Raw genomic sequence first — 15,377 nt, 5'->3', positions numbered from 1 at the left:
AGATGTTTACAAACACAGCACTGAACTTATGAATAGATTAAAACAACTTGTCAGGCATTCACTAATAAAGCACTGAACTTGTCAAAAGATAAAAACAACGAGTCAGACATAAACTAATGCAGCACTGAACTTATCAACAGATAAAAACAACTAGTCAGACATCAGCGAGTTTATTGAAACAACGAGTAATACATATGTAAACACAGCACTGCCCTTGTCAATTTAGTTAAAACAACTTGTCAGATGTTTACAAACACAGCACTGAACTTATGAATAGATTAAAACAACTTGTCAGACATTCACTAATAAAGCACTGAACTGGTCAAAAGATAAAAACTAGTCAGACATTTACTAAGACAGCACTGAACTTATCAACAGATTAAAACAACTTATCAGACATTGGTGAGTTTATTGAAACAACAAGTAATACATTCACAAACACAGCACTGCCCTTGTCAATTTAATTAAAACAACGTGACAGGTATTTACAAACACAGCACTGAACTTATGAATAGATTAAAACAACTTGTCAGACATTTAGTAACACAGCACTGAACTTGTCAATAGATGAAAACAACGAGTCAGACATTGGATAGTTGATTAAAACAACAAGTCAGACATTTGCAAACACAGCACTGAACTTGTCAATTTAGTTAAAACAACTTGTCATGTTTACAAACACAGCACTGAACTTATGAATGGATGAAAACAACTTGTCAGACATTCACTAATAAAGCACTGAACTTGTCAAAATATAAAAACGAGTCAGACATTTTCTCATACAGCACTGAACTTATCAACATATTAAAACAACTAATCAGACATTGGCGAGTTTATTGAAACAACAAGTAATACATTTACAAACACAGCACTGAACTTGTCAATTTCGTTAAAACAACGTGTCAGACATTTACAAACACAGCACTGAACTTGTCAATTTAGTAAAAACAACTTGTCAGATGTTTCCAAATACAGCACTGAACTTGTGAATTTAGTTAAAACAACTTGTCAGATGTTTACAAACACAGCACTAAACTTATGAATAGGTTAAAACAACTCGTCAGACATTTACGAATACAGCAATGAACTTGTCAATAGATGAAAAGAACTCGTCAGACATTGGCTAGTTTGTTAAAATAACTTGTCAGACATTTACAAACACAGCACTGAACTTATGAATTGGTTAAAACAACTCGTCAGACATTTACAAATGCAGCACTGAACTTGTCAATAGATTAAAACAACTCGTCAGACATTGGCGAGTTTACGAAAACAACAAGTCAGAGATTTACAAACACAGCACTGAACTTGTCAATTTAGTTAAAACAACTTGTCAGATGTTTACAAATACAGCACTGAACTTGTCAATTGATTAAAACAACTTGTTAGATGTTTACAAACACAGCACTGAACTTATTATAAGATTAAACCAACTTGTCAGACATTCACTAATAAAGCACTGAACTTGTCAATAGATTAAAACAACGAGTGAGACATGAACTAATACAGCACTGAACTTATCAACAGATTAAAACAACAAGTCAGACATTGGCTAGTTTATTAAAACAACAATAAATACATTTACAAACACAGCAATGAACTTGTCAATTTCGGTAAAACAACGTGTGAGATGTTTACAAACACAGCACTGAAATTATGAATAGATTAAAACAACTCGTCAGACATTGACTAACACAGCACTGAAATTGTCAATAGATTCAAACAACTAGTCAAACATTGGCTAGTTTATTACAACAACAAGTCAGACATTTACAAACACAGCACTGAACTTGTCAATTTAGTGAAAACAACTTGTCAGATGTTTACAAACACAGCACTGAACTTATAAAAAGGTTAAAACAACTCGTCAGACATTTACGAATGCAGCACTGAACTTGTCAATAGATTAAAACAACCAGTCAGACATTGGCTAGTTTATTAAAACAACTTGTCAGACATTTACAAACACAGCACTGAACTTGTCAATTGATTGAAACAACTCATCAGACATTTACCCACACAGCATTGAACTTGTCAATTTCATTAAAACAACTTGTCAGATGTTTACAAACACAGCACTGAACTTATGAATAGGTTAAACCAACTCGTCAGACATTTAGGAATACAGCACTGAATTTGTCAATTGATTAAAACAACTCGTCTGACATTGGCTAGTTCATTAAAACAACAAGTCAGACATTTACAAACACAGCACTGAACTTGTCAATTTAGTGAAAACAACTTGTCAGATGTTTACATACACAGCACTGAACTTATGAACAGGTTAAAACAACTCGTCAGACATTTACAAATACAGCACTGAACTTTTCAATATATGAAAACAATGAGTCAGACATTGGCTAGTTTATTAAAACAAGTCAGACATTTACAAACACAGCACTGATCTTGTCAATTTAGTTAAAAGAACTTGTCAGTTGTTTACAAACTCAGCACTGAAGTTATGAATAGATTAAAATAACTCATCAGACATTTCCAAACACAGCACTGAACTTGTCAATTTAGTTAAAACAACGTGTCAGATGTTTACAAACACAGGACTGAACTTATGAATAGATTACGACAACTTGTCAGACATTTTGTGACACAGCACTGAACTTGTCAATAGATTAAAACAACACGTCAGACATTTGCTCATTGATTAAAACAACAAGTCAGACATTTACAAACACAGCACTGAACTTGTCAATTTAGTTAAAACAACGTGTCAGATGTTTACAAACACAGCACTGAACTTATGAATTGATTAAAACCACTTGTCAGACATTTAACACAGCACTGAACTTGTCAATAGATTAAAACAACCCAGTCAGACATTGGCTAGTTTATTAAAACAACAAGTCAGACATTTACAAACACAGCACTGAACTTGTCAATTTCGTGAAAACAACTTGTCAGATGTTTACAAACACAGCACTGAACTTGTCAATTTAGTCAAAACAACTTGTCAGATGTTTACAAACACAGCACTGAACTTGTCAATTGATTAAAACAACTTGTCAGATGTTTACAAACACAGCAATGAACTTATTAAAAGATAAAACCAAGTTGTCAGACATTCACTAATAAAACAATGAACTTGTCAATAGATTAAAACAACGAGTCACACATTGGCTAGTTTATTAAAGCAACAAGTAATACATTTACAAACACACCAATGAACTTGTCAATTTAGTTAAAACAACGTGTCAGACATTTACAAACACAGCACTGAAATTATGAATAGATTAAAACAACTCGTCAGACATTGGCTAGTTTATTAAAACAAGTCAGACATTTACAAACACAGCACTGAACTTGTCAATTTAGTTACAACAACTTGTCGGATGTTTACAAACACAGCACTGAACTTATGAAAAGGTTAAAACAACTCGTCAGACATTTACGAATGCAGCACTGAACTTGTCAATAGATGAAAAGAACTCGTCAGACATTGGCTAGTTTATTAAAACAACTTGTCAGACATTTACAAACACAGCACTGAACTTGTCAATTGATTGAAACAACTCATCAGACATTTACCCACACAGCATTGAACTTGTCAATTTCATTAAAACAACTTGTCAGATGTTTACAAACACAGCACTGAACTTATGAAAAGGTTAAAACAACTCGTCAGACATTTACGAATGCAGCACTGAACTTGTCAATAGATGAAAAGAACTCGTCAGACATTGGCTAGTTTATTAAAACAACTTGTCAGACATTTACAAACACAGCACTGAACTTGTCAATTGATTGAAACAACTCATCAGACATTTACCCACACAGCATTGAACTTGTCAATTTCATTAAAACAACTTGTCAGATGTTTACAAACACAGCACTGAACTTATGAATAGGTTAAGATAACTCGTCAGACATTTAAGAATACAGCACTGAATTTGTCAATAGATTAAAACAACTCGTCTGACATTGGCTAGTTCATTAAAACAACAAGTAAGACATTTACAAACACAGCACTGAACTTGTCAATTTAGTTAAAACAACTTGTCAGACATTTACAAACACAGCACTGAACTTGTCAATTGATTGAAACAACTCATCAGACATTTACCCACACAGCATTGAACTTGTCAATTTCATTAAAACAACTTGTCAGATGTTTACAAACACAGCACTGAACTTATGAATAGGTTAAGATAACTCGTCAGACATTTAAGAATACAGCACTGAATTTGTCAATAGATTAAAACAACTCGTCTGACATTGGCTAGTTCATTAAAACAACAAGTAAGACATTTACAAACACAGCACTGAACTTGTCAATTTAGTTAAAACAACTTGTCATGTTTCAAACACAGCACTGAACTTGTCAATCTCCTTAAAACAACTTGTCAGATGTTTACTTACACAGCACTGAACTTATGAACAGGTTAAAACAACTCATCAGCCATTTACAAATACAGCACTGAACTTTTCAATATATTAAAACAATGAGTCAGACATTGGCTAGTTTATTAAAACAACAAGTCAGACATTTACAAGCACAGCACTGATCTTGTCAATTTAGTTGAAAGAACTTGTCAGTTGTTTACAAACTCAGCACTGAGGTTATGAATTGATTAAAACAACTCGTCAGACATTTCCAAACACAGCACTGAACTTGTCAATTTAGGTAAAACAACTTGTCAGATGTTTACAAACACAGCACTGAACTTATGAAAAGATTAAAACAACTCGTCAGACATTTACAAACGCAGCACTGAACTTGTCAATTTAGTTAAAACAACTTGTCAGATGTTTACAAACACAGCACTGAACTTATGAAAAGATTAAAACAACTCGTCAGACATTTACAAACGCAGCACTGAACTTGTCAATTTAGTTAAAACAACTTGTCAGATGTTTACAAACACAGCACTGAACTTATGAAAAGATTAAAACAACTCGTCAGACATTTACAAACACAGCACTGAACTTGTCAATTTAGTTAAAACAACGTGTCAGATGTTTACAAACACAGCACTGAACTTGTCAATAGATTAAAACAACCCAGTCAGGCATTGGCTAGTTTATTAAAACAACAAGTCAGACATTTACAAACACAGCACTGAACTTGTCAATTTCGTTAAAACAACTTGTCAGATGTTTGCAAACACAGCACTGAACTTGTTAATTAAGTTAAAACAACTTTTCAGATGTTTACAAACACAGCACTGAACTTATGAATTGGTTAAAATAACTCGTCAGACATTTACAAATACAGTACTGAACTTGTCAATAGATTAAAACAACTCGTCAGACATGAGCACGTTTATGAAAACAAGTCAGACATTTCCAAACACAGCACTGAACTTGTCAATTTAGTCAAAACAACTTGTCAGATGTTTACAAACACAGCACTGAACTTGTCAATTGATTAAAACAACTTGTCAGATGTTTACAAACACAGCACTGAACTTATTAAAAGATAAAACCAACTTGTCAGACATTCACTAAAAAAGCACTGTACTTGTCAATAGATTAAAACAACGAGTCAGACATTAACTAATACAGCACTGAACTTATCAACAGATTAAAACAACTACTCAGACATTGGCTAGTTTATTAAAGCAACAAGTAATACATTTACAAACACAGCAATGAACTTGTCAATTTAGTTAAAACAACGTGTCAGATGTTTACAAACACAGCACTGAAATTATGAATAGATTAAAACAACTCTTCAGACATTTACGAATACAGCACTGAACTTGTCAATAGATTAAAACAACGAGTCAGACATTAGCTAGTTTATTAAAAAAACTTCTCAGACATTTACAAACACCGCACTGAACTTGTCAATTGATTGAAACAACTTATCAGACATTTACCCACACAGCAGTGAACTTGTCAATTTCATTAACACAACTTGTCAGATGTTTACAAACACAGCACTGAACTTATCAAAAGATTAAAACGACGACTCAGGCATTTACTAATGCAGCACAGAACTTGTCAACAGATTAAAACAACTTGTCAGACATTGGCTAGTTTATTAAAACAACAAGGCAGACATTTAGAAACACACCACTGAACTTGTCAATTGATTAAAACAACTCATCAGACATTTACGAATACAGCACTGAACTTGTCAATAGATTAAAACAACAAGTCAGACATTGGCTAGTTTGTTAAAACAACTTGTCAGGCATTTACAAACACAGCAAAGAACTTGTCAATTTAGTTAAAACAACTTGTCCGATGATTACAAACACAGCTTTGAACTTATGAATAGATTAAAACAACTTGTAAGACATTCACTAATAAAGCACTGAACTTGTCAAAAGATAAAAACAACGAGTCAGACATTAACTAATACAGCACTGAACTTATCAACAGATAAAAACAACTCGTCAGACATTGGTGAGTTTATTGAAACAACGAGTAATACATTTACAAACACAGCACTTGCCTTGTCAATTGAGTTAAAACAACGTGTCAGATGTTTACAAACACAGCACAGAACTTATGAATAGATTAAAACAACTTGTCAGACATTTATTAACACAGCACTGAACTTGTCAATAGATTAAAACAACGAGTCAGACATTGGCTAGTTTATTAAAACAACAAGTCAGACATTTACAAACACAGCACTGCCCTTGTCAATTTAGTTAAAACAACTTGTCAGATGTGTACAAACACAGCACTGAACTTATGAATATTTTAAAACAACTCGTCAGACATTTACGAATACAGCACTGAACTTGTCAATAGATTAAAACTACAAGTCAGACATTGGCTAGTTTGTTAAAACAACTTGTCAGATATTTACAAACACAGCACCGAATTTGTCAATTTATTTAAAACAACTTGTCAGATGTTTACAAACACAGCACTGAACTTATGAATAGATTAAAACAACTTGTCAGGCATTCACTAATAAAGCACTGAACTTGTCAAAAGATAAAAACAACGAGTCAGACATAAACTAATGCAGCACTGAACTTGTCAATAGATTAAAACAACCCAGTCAGACATTGGCTAGTTTATTAAAACAACAAGTCAGACATTTACAAACACAGCACTGAACTTGTCAATTTCGTGAAAACAACTTGTCAGATGTTTACAAACACAGCACTGAACTTATGAATAGATTAAAACAACTTGTCAGACATTCACTAATAAAGCACTGAACTGATCAAAAGATAAAAACTAGTCAGACATTTACTAAGACAGCACTGAACTTATCAACAGATTAAAACAACTTATCAGACATTGGTGAGTTTATTGAAACAACAAGTAATACATTCACAAACACAGCACTGCACTTGTCAATTTAATTAAAACAACGTGACAGGTATTTACAAACACAGCACTGAACTTATGAATAGATTAAAACAACTTGTCAGACATTTAGTAACACAGCACTGAACTTGTCAATAGATGAAAACAACGAGTCAGACATTGGATAGTTGATTAAAACAACAAGTCAGACATTTGCAAACACAGCACTGAACTTGTCAATTTAGTTAAAACAACTTGTCAGATGTTTACAAACACAGCACTGAACTTATGAATGGATGAAAACAACTTGTCAGACATTCACTAATAAAGCACTGAACTTGTCAAAATATAAAAACGAGTCAGACATTTTCTCATACAGCACTGAACTTATCAACATATTAAAACAACTAATCAGACATTGGCGAGTTTATTGAAACAACAAGTAATACATTTACAAACACAGCACTGAACTTGTCAATTTCGTTAAAACAACGTGTCAGACATTTACAAACACAGCACTGAACTTGTCAATTTAGTAAAAACAACTTGTCAGATGTTTCCAAATACAGCACTGAACTTGTGAATTTAGTTAAAACAACTTGTCAGATGTTTACAAACACAGCACTAAACTTATGAATAGGTTAAAACAACTCGTCAGACATTTACGAATACAGCAATGAACTTGTCAATAGATGAAAAGAACTCGTCAGACATTGGCTAGTTTGTTAAAACAACTTGTCAGACATTTACAAACACAGCACTGAACTTATGAATTGGTTAAAACAACTCGTCAGACATTTACAAATGCAGCACTGAACTTGTCAATAGATTAAAACAACTCGTCAGACATTGGCGAGTTTAAGAAAACAACAAGTCAGAGATTTACAAACACAGCACTGAACTTGTCAATTTAGTTAAAACAACTTGTCAGATGTTTACAAATACAGCACTGAACTTGTCAATTGATTAAAACAACTTGTTAGATGTTTACAAACACAGCACTGAACTTATTATAAGATTAAACCAACTTGTCAGACATTCACTAATAAAGCACTGAACTTGTCAATAGATTAAAACAACGAGTGAGACATGAACTAATACAGCACTGAACTTATCAACAGATTAAAACAACAAGTCAGACATTGGCTAGTTTATTAAAACAACAATAAATACATTTACAAACACAGCAATGAACTTGTCAATTTCGGTAAAACAACGTGTGAGATGTTTACAAACACAGCACTGAAATTATGAATAGATTAAAACAACTCGTCAGACATTGACTAACACAGCACTGAACTTGTCAATAGATTCAAACAACTCGTCAAACATTGGCTAGTTTATTACAACAACAAGTCAGACATTTACAAACACAGCACTGAACTTGTCAATTTAGTGAAAACAACTTGTCAGATGTTTACAAACACAGCACTGAACTTATAAAAAGGTTAAAACAACTCGTCAGACATTTACGAATGCAGCACTGAACTTGTCAATAGATTAAAACAACCAGTCAGACATTGGCTAGTTTATTAAAACAACTTGTCAGACATTTACAAACACAGCACTGAACTTGTCAATTGATTGAAACAACTCATCAGACATTTACCCACACAGCATTGAACTTGTCAATTTCATTAAAACAACTTGTCAGATGTTTACAAACACAGCACTGAACTTATGAATAGGTTAAACCAACTCGTCAGACATTTAGGAATACAGCACTGAATTTGTCAATTGATTAAAACAACTCGTCTGACATTGGCTAGTTCATTAAAACAACAAGTCAGACATTTACAAACACAGCACTGAACTTGTCAATTTAGTGAAAACAACTTGTCAGATGTTTACATACACAGCACTGAACTTATGAACAGGTTAAAACAACTCGTCAGACATTTACAAATACAGCACTGAACTTTTCAATATATGAAAACAATTAGTCAGACATTGGCTAGTTTATTAAAACAAGTCAGACATTTACAAACACAGCACTGATCTTGTCAATTTAGTTGAAAGAACTTGTCAGTTGTTTACAAATTCAGCACTGAAGTTATGAATAGATTAAAATAACTCATCAGACATTTCCAAACACAGCACTGAACTTGTCAATTTAGTTAAAACAACGTGTCAGATGTTTACAAACACAGCACTGAACTTATGAATAGATTACGACAACTTGTCAGACATTTTGTGACACAGCACTGAACTTGTCAATAGATTAAAACAACACGTCAGACTTTTGCTCATTGATTAAAACAACAAGTCAGACATTTACAAACACAGCACTGAACTTGTCAATTTAGTTAAAACAACGTGTCAGATGTTTACAAACACAGCACTGAACTCATGAATAGATTAAAACCACTCGTCAGACATTTAACACAGCACTGAACTTGTCAATAGATTAAAACAACCCAGTCAGACATTGGCTAGTTTATTAAAACAACAAGTCAGACATTTACAAACACAGCACTGAACTTGTCAATTTCGTGAAAACAACTTGTCAGATGTTTACAAACACAGCACTGAACTTGTCAATTTAGTCAAAACAACTTGTCAGATGTTTACAAACACAGCACTGAACTTGTCAATTGATTAAAACAACTTGTCAGATGTTTACAAACACAGCAATGAACTTATTAAAAGATAAAACCAACTTGTCAGACATTCACTAATAAAACAATGAACTTGTCAATAGATTAAAACAACGAGTCAGACATTGGCTAGTTTATTAAAGCAACAAGTAATACATTTACAAACACACCAATGAACTTGTCAATTTAGTTAAAACAACGTGTCAGACATTTACAAACACAGCACTGAAATTATGAATAGATTAAAACAACTCGTCAGACATTGGCTAGTTTATTTAAACAACAAGTCAGACATTTACAAACACAGCACTGAACTTGTCAATTTAGTTACAACAACTTGTCGGATGTTTACAAACACAGCACTGAACTTATGAAAAGGTTAAAACAACTCGTCAGACATTTACGAATGCAGCACTGAACTTGTCAATAGATGAAAAGAACTCGTCAGACATTGGCTAGTTTATTAAAACAACTTGTCAGACATTTACAAACACAGCACTGAACTTGTCAATTGATTGAAACAACTCATCAGACATTTACCCACACAGCATTGAACTTGTCAATTTCATTAAAACAACTTGTCAGATGTTTACAAACACAGCACTGAACTTATGAAAAGGTTAAAACAACTCGTCAGACATTTACGAATGCAGCACTGAACTTGTCAATAGATGAAAAGCACTCGTCAGACATTGGCTAGTTTATTAAAACAACTTGTCAGACATTTACAAACACAGCACTGAACTTGTCAATTGATTGAAACAACTCATCAGACATTTACCCACACAGCATTGAACTTGTCAATTTCATTAAAACAACTTGTCAGACATTTACAAACACAGCACTGAACTTGTCAATTTAGTTAAAACAACGTGTCAGATGTTTACAAACACAGCACTGAACTTGTCAATAGATTAAAACAACCCAGTCAGGCATTGGCTAGTTTATTAAAACAATAAGTCAGACATTTACAAACACAGCACTGAACTTGTCAATTTCGTTAAAACAACTTGTCAGATGTTTGCAAACACAGCACTGAACTTGTTAATTAAGTTAAAACAACTATTCAGATGTTTACAAACACAGCACTGAACTTATGAATTGGTTAAAATAACTCGTCAGACATTTACAAATACAGTACTGAACTTGGCAATAGATTAAAACAACTCGTCAGACATGAGCACGTTTATGAAAACAAGTCAGACATTTCCAAACCCAGCACTGAACTTGTCAATTTAGTCAAAACAACTTGTCAGATGTTTACAAACACAGCACTGAACTTGTCAATTGATTAAAACAACTTGTCAGATGTTTACAAACACAGCACTGAACTTATTAAAAGATAAAACCAACTTGTCAGACATTCACTAAAAAAGCACTGAACTTGTCAATAGATTAAAACAACGAGTCAGACATTAACTAATACAGCACTGAACTTATCAACAGATTAAAACAACTACTCAGACATTGGCTAGTTTATTAAAGCAACAATTAATACATTTACAAACACAGCAATGAACTTGTCAATTTAGTTAAAACAACGTGTCAGATGTTTACAAACACAGCACTGAAATTATGAATAGATTAAAACAACTCTTCAGACATTTACGAATACAGCACTGAACTTGTCAATAGATGAAAACAACGAGTCAGACATTAGCTAGTTTATTAAAAAAACTTCTCAGACATTTACAAACACCGCACTGAACTTGTCAATTGATTGAAACAACTTATCAGACATTTACCCACACAGCAGTGAACTTGTCAATTTCATTAACACAACTTGTCAGATGTTTACAAACACAGCACTGAACTTATCAAAAGATTAAAACGACGACTCAGGCATTTACTAATGCAGCACAGAACTTGTCAACAGATTAAAACAACTTGTCAGACATTGGCTAGTTTATTAAAACAACAAGGCAGACATTTAGAAACACACCACTGAACTTGTCAATTGATTAAAACAACTCATCAGACATTTACCCATACAGCACTGAAGTTGTCAATTTAGTTAAAACAACTTGTCAGATGTTTACGAACACAGCACTGAATTTGTCAATGGTTTAAAACAACTAGTCAGACATTTACAAACACAGCACTGAACTTGTCAATTTCGTTAAAACAACGTGTCAGATGTTTACAAACACAGCACTGAACTTATGAATTGGTTAAAACAACTCGTCAGACATTTACAAATGCAGCACTGAAAGTGTCAATAGATTAAAACAACTCGTCAGACATTGGCGAGTTTATTAAAACAAGTCAGACATTTACAAACACAGTACTGAGCTTGTCAATTTAGTGAAAACAACTTGTCAGATGTTTTGCAAACACAGCACTGAACTTGTCAATTTCGTCAAAACAACTTGTCAGATGTTTACAAACAAAGCACTGAACTTGTTAATTGATTAAAACAACTTGTCAGATGTTTACAAACACAGCACTGAACTTATTAAAACATTAAACCAACTTGTCAGACATTCACGAATAAAGCACTGAACTTGTCAATAGATTAAAACGAGTCAGACATAAACTTACACAGCACTGAACTTATCAACAGATTACAACAACTAGTCAGACATTGGCTAGTTCATTAAAACAACAAGTAATACATTTACAAACACAGTGATGAACTTGTCAATTTAGTTAAAACAACTTGGCAGATGTTTACAAACACAGCACTGAACTTGTCAATTTAGTTAAAACAACTTGTCAGATGTTTACAAACACAGCACTGAATTTATGAAAAGGTTAAAACAACTCGTCAGACATTTACGAATGCAGCACTGAACTAGTCAATAGATTAAAACAACTAGTCAGACATTGGCTAGTTTATTAAAACAACTTGTCAGACATTTACAAACACAGCACTGAACTTGTCAATTGATTGAAACAACTCAGACATTTACCCACACAGTATTGAACTTGTCAATTTCATTAAAACAACTTGTCAGATGTTTACAAACACAGCACTGAACTTCTCAAAAGATTACACCAACTTGTCAGACATTCACTAATACAACACTGAACTTGTCAATAGATTAAAACGATGACGCAGACATTTACTTATACAGCACTGAACTTGTCAACAGATTAAAACAAATTGTCAGACATTGGCTAGTTTATTAAAACAACAAGGCAAACATTTAGAAACACACCACTGAACTTGTCAATTGATTAAAACAACTCATCAGACGTTTACCCATACAGCACTGAACTTGTCAATTTAGTTAAAACATCTTGTCAGATGTTTACAAACACAGCACTGAATTTGGCAATGGATTAAAACAACTCGTCAGACGTTCACTTATACAGCACTGAACTTGTCAATAGATTAAAAGAGCTCGTCACACATCTGCCAAGACAGGGAGCGACAGCCAGTTTTATTTGAGATCATAAAATGACACCAAATATAATTAGTGAAATGCAATTGGAATAGTAAAAATATTATGAATGAGATATTTCTATAAATACATTATATATCAAGAAAAAGAGCAATCCGAGATTGCAGACCCTCACCAGGACTTCTTTTGAGTGTTGTATTCTTATGGGTTTTCGGGTAAATCCAATATGGCTTCCAAACCATGTGACCTATGATGTCATATGTGTGAATCTTTTGTTCCTCATGGACAGCCGGTCAGACCTGTAACGTTTCGCCTTGACTTGTTCAGCCAAGAAGATTTTTGAAGGTTTTTGTTTTTTTAAAACAATATGGCTGCTGAATCACGTGACTGATGACACTAAATCTCTGAAAATATAGGCACAGATCTGGTAGACACCATAAATCAGCAGTTCCTTTGGGGGACAGGGTGTGATGTCAAGCAGTGAATGCATTAAATCATTTACCTCAACGAAGCTGGTTCATTTTGGCACATTTATAAATCTTTTCTTCACCACATATAATTCTCCAAACTGTGAAAAAGATAAGTTTAATATTTTGTAATATCACATTTTCTTAGGTATGTGTGGAGAAGGAGGGAACAGAGCCTTGCTTGATTGAAGTAAATCGGTATATCAGATTAGTTATACGACTCGTGAGAGTAGATCGTGGGAAATTGTTTTATATAATGCAGGAAATCGCTCCAAGCTCCTCATTTGAAAACTATTCGCACTTACAAAAGTGATGTATACAGCCATTCATGGCTTTGATGAACAGGCATTCGATAATATGAGTGAGGAAAGTGAAAAAACAATTTTGTTGTAAAGAAATCATTGTGGCCTCGGATAAGTCAAGGCAGGGTTGAGGAAGCGAAAAAACATGGTGGCTTCAGACCCCAGCAAGGTGACCCAGGAGAGGCCTTAAGACCCCAAAGAGCGAGGTGGCCGAGGATGCACCCAATAAAGGATATAATTAAATAATGCCGTTAATTATCTTCAAAAGGGGTGTTTTAATTAATCCAAACACCCAATTTTCACTCTTGAACTTTCTTGGAATTTTCAAAGCAATGCAAAGTTTCAGGTTGCTCGGTTTTACGGTTTTGGAGTTACAAGGGAGACATACACGCACACACACACACACACACACACACACACGCACACGCACACGCACACGCACACGCACACGCACACGCACACGCACACGCACACACTTCCATTTGTTACTATCAAAGATTATCACATCATCGAATGTGTGATAATACATTAAATGCATGAGGAAGTAAAGTCTGATTAGTGATGTCGCATTTATGGGTTGACTGACTGCCTGGAGGAAACTAAGGTTGTGGATTTGTTTTCGTAATCTCGTGATGTGGATCCACGACCGAGGTTGTGGATCTGCTGTTTGGAGAGGTTCTGGGCTGAATGGGTCGAAATCTTGAGGAGGAAAGGTGCCCAGCTGATGATTCGTCTGATCGGGAAATCATTCAGTTGCTTACAGGTGAAGGTTTTTAATTTCGGAAAGGGAACGATGTTTTGAGGTTTATAATTTAAATCAAGTTGAATGTGGGATGTTCTGAAATTCACATAATTTGCAGCAATCCTTGAAATTATATTAAATTCTTGGAACTCTTTCGGGAGCAGATCTCTTTGGAGAATCCAGGGCTATTGCTGGTCAGACTTTGTGTCCAATGAGCGGTTGCTGAGAGAGACTCAAATGAGATTTGTTACTTGAATAGTCTGTGAGCGTCAGCTTCGACTGTATGGACATGTGGCTCGTTTTCCTGACGCTGATCCTGCTCACCAAATTGGAGAAGTGAGTGTGTCATGAGTAGAGAAGGGCAATGGGGCGACCGCATTCCTCGTGGTTGCAGCAAGTTGATCGGCACATCCAGACGGAGGCCCCTGGAGTACCAGTGGAAAGTGTATGCAGCGACGCGCTGCTCTGGCACATGCTCCCATACCTAACCGAACCTCAGAATCGGTTGTGTGTGTGTGTGTGTGTGTGTGTGTGTGTGTGTGTGTGTGTGTGTGTGTGTGTGTGTGTGTGTGTGTGTGTGTGTGTGTGTGTGTGTGTGTGTGTGTGTGAGATAAGGAATTGTTCGGAATAGAAAATTTAAAAAACAAGATGTGTGTGGTTATTTATTTTTGTGTTTTTTCTTTTTGCAGCAA

This window comes from Eptatretus burgeri, chromosome 16 (genome assembly GCF_056783735.1).
Source record: "Eptatretus burgeri isolate ZD-2024b chromosome 16, Ebu_testis_v1, whole genome shotgun sequence".
Taxonomy (NCBI): domain Eukaryota; kingdom Metazoa; phylum Chordata; class Myxini; order Myxiniformes; family Myxinidae; genus Eptatretus; species Eptatretus burgeri.
The sequence above is the reverse complement of the archived record's forward strand: the minus strand, read 5'-3'. Positions refer to the sequence as shown.